Genomic DNA, 7,585 nt, shown 5'->3' with positions numbered 1-7,585 from the left:
TAAACGTATATGTCAGTCAGAACTATATATAGTCTCTGGGCTATCTGTAAACGTATATGTCAGTCAGTACTATATATAGTCTCTGGGCTATCTGTAAACGTGTATGTCAGTCAGGACTATATATAGTCTGGGCTATCTGTAAACGTATATGTCGGTCATTACTATATATAGTCTCTGGGCTATCTATAAACGTATATGTCAGTCAGTACTATATATAGTCTGGGCTATCTGTAAACGTACATGTCAGTCAGTACTATATATAGTCTGGGCTATCTGTAAACGTATATGTCAGTCAGGACTATATATAGTCTGGGCTATCTGTAAACGTATATGTCAGTCAGAACTATATATAGTCTCTGGGATATCTGTAAACGTATATGTCAGTCAGTACTATATATAGTCTGGGCTATCTGTAAACGTACATGTCAGTCAGTACTATATATAGTCTGGGCTATCTGTAAACGTATATGTCAGTCAGGACTATATATAGTCTGGGCTATCTGTAAACGTATATGTCAGTCAGGACTATATTATACAATTATTGTATGGGTGTGAGGGAAATAGCACTTTTTTGTCCCCGGAGACATGAACTATTTCCCGAGGCGAAGTACAATAATTGTTTTATTATACCCACATTTACATCATTCCATTTTCTTCAAGACTTCATACTAGTAACTAAAGCAAAATCTGTTTCAAAGATCAAGTTTTAATAATGCAAATTGAAAATTAAAAAAAAACTGAATAAGTTAATAACAATTATAGTAGAAACAAACTGTATGGTAATTTAATAACAATGGTATAAAAAAAAATTAAATATCATCTTTTAAACTGCTTTTAGCGTGCTGGCATTTAATTTCATTCCTTGTTTTATTCAATTACTCATGTTGATATGCACAGTACAATTATTGAAATGGAAGTTCTTTGTTTGCTGACTAGTAGCACTGGTTGTAGTTACACAACTGGTATTAATTTCGTATGATGAAATATCACAAAGAAGTTTGTCAATATCAAACCCATCATCCCAAAAATCAGGAAGTGGTACACTATCATTTGCTGTAAACAGATTTTGCATAAATGATGACTGACCCCCAAGGGGTCGGAGGGACGGGGCCCAATAGGGGAAATAGAGGTAATGCCTTTAAATCGCTACTTGTCATAAAGTTATGAATGGATTTGAACCTAATTTGGGGGGAAAGGGGACAGATTTTGCAAAAATGGTGATTCTGGCTATCTGTAAACGTGTAGATATTTCAGTCAGAACTTGAGTCGGTGTTTCTGATCTGGTTGGCAGATAATCTCGACGAGCTTCCACTAAAGTTACTAGAATGAAGAAGAGTTGCTTCCCTGTGACCATAAAATTAAATCCCAGAACATATTATATTTGTTTGTTCGTTGGGATATATTATATTTGTATGTTCGTTGGGGTATAATTGTGTTTGCATGTCAAGTGCGTTATTTACTGAAAAGAAGTCTTTTTTTCTAAAGAACGTAATTTAAAACCTAGATAAACACTAGTTACATAAACACAAGTATCCGTACACTGGTTCAATGTCTGTATGTATGAGGGGACGGGAGGGGCAGTGTATTGACGTTCTCGTCAATGTCTGTATGTATGAGGGGACGGGAGGGGTAGCGTATTGACGTTCTCGTCAATGTCTGCATGTATGAGGGGACGGGAGGGGCATTGTATTGACGTTCTCGTCATTGTCTGTATGTATGAGGGGACGGGAGGGGTAGTGTATTGACGTTCTCGTCAATGTCTATGTATGACGGGACGGGAGGGACAGTGTATTGACGTCCTCGTCAATGTCTGTATGTATGAGGGGACGGGAGGGGCAGTGTATTGACGTTCTCGTCAATGTCTGTATGTATGAGGGGACGGGAGGGGCAGTGTATTGACGTTCTCGTCAATGTCTGTTTGTGTAAGGTGATGGGAGGGGCAGTGTATTGACGTTCTCGTCAATGTCTGTATGTATGAGGGGACGGGAGGGGCAGTGTATTGACGTCCTCGTCAATGTCTGTATGTATGAGGGGACGGGAGGGGCAGTGTATTGACGTTCTCGTCAATGTCTGTATGTATGAGGGGACGGGAGGGGCATTGTATTGCCGTCCTCGTCAATGTCTGTATGTATGAGGGGACGGGAGGGGCAGTGTATTGACGTTCTCGTCAATGTCTGTATGTATGAAGGGACGGGAGGGGCAGTGTATTGACGTCCTCGTCAATGTCTGTATGTATGAGTGGACGGGAGGGGCAGTGTATTGACGTCCTCGTCAATGTCTGTATGTATGAAGGGACGGGAGGGGTAGTGTATTGACGTCCTCGTCATTGTCTATATGTATGAAGGGACGGGAGGGGCAGTGTATTGACGTTCTCGTCAATGTCTGTATGTATGAGGGGACGGGAGGGGCAGTGTATTGACGTTCTCGTCAATGTCTGTATGTATGGAGGGGCAGTGTATTGACGTTCTCGTCAATGTCTGTATGTATGAGGGGACGGGAGGGGCAGTATATTGACGTTCTCGTCGTCAATGTCTGTATGTATGAGTGGACTGGAGGGGTAGTGTATTGACGTTCTCATCAATGTCTGTATGTATGAGGGGACGGGAGAGGCAGTGTATTGGCGTTCTCGTGACGATAATATACCAATTTAACCTAAAACGGCTTCCTTCGAAACACCGATAACACAAACGAAATTACATCAGCATTATATTTTATTTCTTTTGGTAAGAATAAAACGTATATAACAATGGACATTGTAACAGTAGATTCCGTAAAACCGGAATATTATAACATGTCGATCTCAAACCTGTTAAACTTTTTCTGAATTCATAGAAAATGATTCTATATCTACGAAACACAAAATATAACTGTAAAACAATATGCTTTACTTTGATTTTGCTGGGATATCTTCCAGACTGATAAACACAGTTTATCGCAGCCTGAAACGGGATTGAAAATAAAGACATTTCAGAAATAAACGATATATCAGAAACAAAAATATAGATATATCAGAAATAAACGATATATCAGAAACAAAAATACTGACATATCAAAAACAAGAGGCCCAGAGGGCCTGTATCGCTCACCTGGTTTCATGAGATATTTGCCACTGGTATTGCTATGTCAATATATCATAGGCATTTTATATGGTTACATGAACATTGTTTTTATTGTAATTCTAAAAATGTCAATTTAGCCAAATTGATCCCTTTTGGCCCCGCCCCTCAGCTCCCCGGGGGGCAGCCCCACCAATTGTCACAATTTTGAATCTCTACCCCAAGGGGATGCTACAAGGCGAATATGAGCGATATATATATATCCATTGCTTAGTTTCAGAGAAGAAGTTGTTTATATCAATTTAGGCAAATTAATTCTTTCTGGCCCGCCCCTCAGCCCTCAGGGGGGTCAGCCCTATCATTTGTACAATTTTGAATCCCTACCCCAAGGGGATATTACCAGTCAAATATGTGAGATATCCATTGCTTAGTTTCAGAGGAGAAGTCGTTTATATCAATCTAGCCAAACTGGCCCTTTTTGGCCCCGCCCCTAAGACACCCAGGGGGTTAGCCCAACCATTTGTACAATTTTGAATTCCTACCCCAAGTAGGTGCTACAAGGCAATTACGTGAGATATCCATTGCTTAGTTTCAGAGGAGAAGTTGTTTATATCAATTTAGCCAAATTGACCCTGTTTGGTCCCGCCCCTCAGCGCCCCGGGGGGTCAGCCCCATCATTTGTACAATTTTGAGTCCCCACTCAATAGTGATGCTACCAGGCAAATATGAGAGATATCCATTGCTCTGTTTCAGAGAAGAAGTCGTTTATATCAATAGAGCCCAATTGACCACATTTGGCCCCACCCCTCAGGCCCCTGGGGGGTCAGCCCCATCATTTGTACAATTTTGAATCCCCACCACATAGTGATGCTACCAGGCAAATATGAGCGATATCCAATGATTGGTTTCAGAGAAGAAGTCGTTTATATCAATATAGCCCGATTGACCTCATTTGGCCCCGCCCCAGAGGCCCCCAGGGGGTCAGCCCCATCATTTGTACAATTTTTAATCCCCACCCCATAGTGATGCTACCAAGCAAATATGAGCGATATCCATTGCTCGGTTTCAGAGAAGAAGTCGTTTATATCAAAATAGCTAAATAGACCCCTTTTGGCCCCGCCCCAGAGGCCCCCTGGGGGTCAGCCCCATCATTTGTACAATTTTGAGTCCCCTACCCATAAGGATGCTTCTGACCAAATTTAGTGAAATTCCGATCAGCGGTTATGAAGAAGAAGTCAAATAAGTCAATTGTTGACGGACGGACGGACGACAGACGGACGACGGACGGACGGACGACGGACGCCACGGTATGGCATAAGCTCACCTTGGTCCTTCGGACCAGGTGAGCTAACAATATCGGAGAAAAAAACCCACTACGACTTATAAAAGTAATCATAAAATACATGTATATTTATAACTGTCTATAACGTACCAGTTAGAATTGAATCGTACGTTAGAAATAATGTAGCTATCATTTAAAGTTGATGAACTATACTTTATACTACTATTTTCTTCTAAACGTGTAGATATCTCAGTCAGGACTATATATAGTCTGGGCTATCTGTAAACGTATATGTCAGTCAGTACTATATATAGTCTGGGCTATCTGTAAACGTGTATGTCAGTCAGTACTATATATAGTCTGGGCTATCTGTAAACGTGTATGTCAGTCAGTACTATATATAGTCTCTGGGCTATCTGTAAACGTGTATGTCAGTCAGTACTATATATAGTCTGGGCTATCTGTAAACGTATATGTCAGTCAGTACTATATATAGTCTGGGCTATCTGTAAACGTATATGTCAGTCAGTACTATATATAGTCTGGGCTATCTGTAAACGTGTATGTCAGTCAGTACTATATATAGTCTCTGGGCTATCTGTAAACGTATATGTCAGTCAGAACTATATATAGTCTCTGGGATATCTGTAAACGTATATGTCAGTCAGTACTATATATAGTCTAATGTCAATCAGTGCTATATATAGTCTGGGCTATCTGTAAACGTATATGTCAGTCAGGACTAAATAGTCTGGGATATCTGTAAACGTATATGTCAGTCAGTACTATATATAGTCTGATGTCAATCAGTGCTATATATAGTCTGGGCTATCTGTAAACGTATATGTCAGTCAGTACTATATATAGTCTGGGCTATCTGTAAACGTATATGTCAATCAGTACTATATATAGTCTCTGGGCTATCTGTAAACGTGTATGTCAGTCAGTACTATATATAGTCTCTGGGCTATCTGTAAACGTATATGTCAGTCAGGACTATTTATAGTCTTGGCTATATATAAACGTGTATGTCAGTCAGTACTATATATAGTCTGGGCTATCTGTAAACGTGTATGTCAGTCAGTACTATATATAGTCTCTGGGCTATCTGTAAACGTATATGTCAGTCAGGACTATTTATAGTCTTGGCTATATATAAACGTGTATGTCAGTCAGTACTATATATAGTCTGGGCTATCTGTAAACGTGTATGTCAGTCAGTACTATATATAGTCTCTGGGCTATCTGTAAACGTATATGTCAGTCAGTACTATATATAGTCTCTGGGCTATCTGTAAACCTGTATGTCAGTCAGTACTATATATAGTCTCTAGGCTATCTGTAAACGTATATGTCAGTCAGTACTATATATAGTCTCTGGGCTATCTATAAACGTGTATGTCAGTCAGTACTATATATAGTCTCTGGGCTATCTGTAAACGTGTATGTCAGTCAGTACTATATATAGTCTCTAGGCTATCTGTAAACGTATATGTCAGTCAGTACTATATATAGTCTCTGGGCTATCTATAAACGTGTATGTCAGTCAGTACTATATATAGTCTCTGGGCTATCTGTAAACGTATATGTCAGTCAGTACTATATATAGTCTCTGGGCTATCTGTAAACGTGTATGTCAGTCAGGACTAAATAGTCTGGGCCATATGTAAACGTATATGTCGGTCATTACTATACATAGTCTCTGGGCTATCTGTAAACGTATGTCAGTCAGTACTATATATAGTCTGGACTATCTGTAAACGTATATGTCAGTCAGTACTATATATAGTCTGGGCCATATGTAAACGTGTATGTCAGTCAGTACTATATATAGTCTCTGGGATATCTGTAAACGTGTATGTCAGTCAGTACTATATATAGTCTGGGCTATCTGTAAACGTATAGATATGTCAGTCAGTACTATATATAGTCTCTGGGCTATCTGTAAACGTGTATGTCAGTCAGTACTATATATAGTATCTCGGCTATCTGTAAACGTATATGTCAGTCAGTACTATATATAGTCTGGGCTATCTGTAAACGTATATGTCAGTCAGTACTATATATAGTCTCTGGGCTATCTGTAAACGTATATGTCAGTCAGTACTATATATAGTCGCTGGGCTATCTATAAACTTATATGTCAGTTAGTACTATATATAGTATCTGGGCTATCTGTAAACGTATATGTCAGTCAGAACTATATATAGTCTCTGGGCTATCTGTAAACGTGTATGTCAGTCAGTACTATATATAGTTTCTGGTCTAGCTGTAAAAGTATAAATGTCAGTCAGTACTATGACTATTCTCTGGTTACGATATTTTAACTATTTTCTTTAATTAATACCAAAGAATACTATGTACCATACAAAGCTAGAAAAGCTACGGAATGGGATGTTTGAAATGAATTAGGGTTTTAAATTAAAAGTAAAAATCACTTTGTCACCTCCGATTTAGATAGTTTTGCATCCATCAAAAACATGGTACTTGAACATGGTAACAGACAAACCGTTGAACATCCGGTTGTGACTATTACATACGTTATTGTCACACGCCATGGGCCTTTATTGAAATTTGACATCAAGGTCTTTAATTTACATGATTAGAAAATATTTATTTCAAGAGTAAACAAATAGAACCATAACCCGTGTAATTGATGAGGAAACGACATCGTGCAGACACACATTTCACCATGTTCTAGTTTTTTTTCAGTATTCTAGCAGATTCGTCGTGCAGTTTCCTCAACATTAAACTACTTTCAACCTTCATTCCTAATCATTATGTCACATCTCTAAAAATAAGAAATCCATAACTAAAATGTAAGTTGAATGACATTTTTTCCCAGTTGGTATAAATATTTACTTGTTTATATCTTATATAACATTATACTATCAATGGAGTTATTGAAATAGATACAATGTATATATGCTTTACATATTGACAAAATTGGTGTATTGTTACATATTTGTATTGTTTATGCTCACTGGATCAGTAAATAGAAAACAGTCCATGATGACATCACGCCATTGTTAATATAAAGAGGTAGTGTTCACCCGCTAAAGGTGTAACGTTCTACAAAACCGATCCTGATAAAATATATCCTTTAAAACAGCCCCCCCACCCCATGATATACTCCAGAAACAATAGAGAATATTGACGTTCAAACAAAGTCGTAATTCTAACTCAAAATTGACACAACGAGAGCAAAAACCTTAAAATAGATTTACAAGCAGAATCATGATATTAC

This window comes from Pecten maximus, chromosome 15 (genome assembly GCF_902652985.1).
Source record: "Pecten maximus chromosome 15, xPecMax1.1, whole genome shotgun sequence".
NCBI lineage: Eukaryota > Metazoa > Mollusca > Bivalvia > Pectinida > Pectinidae > Pecten > Pecten maximus.
This window is presented reverse-complemented; position numbering follows the sequence as displayed.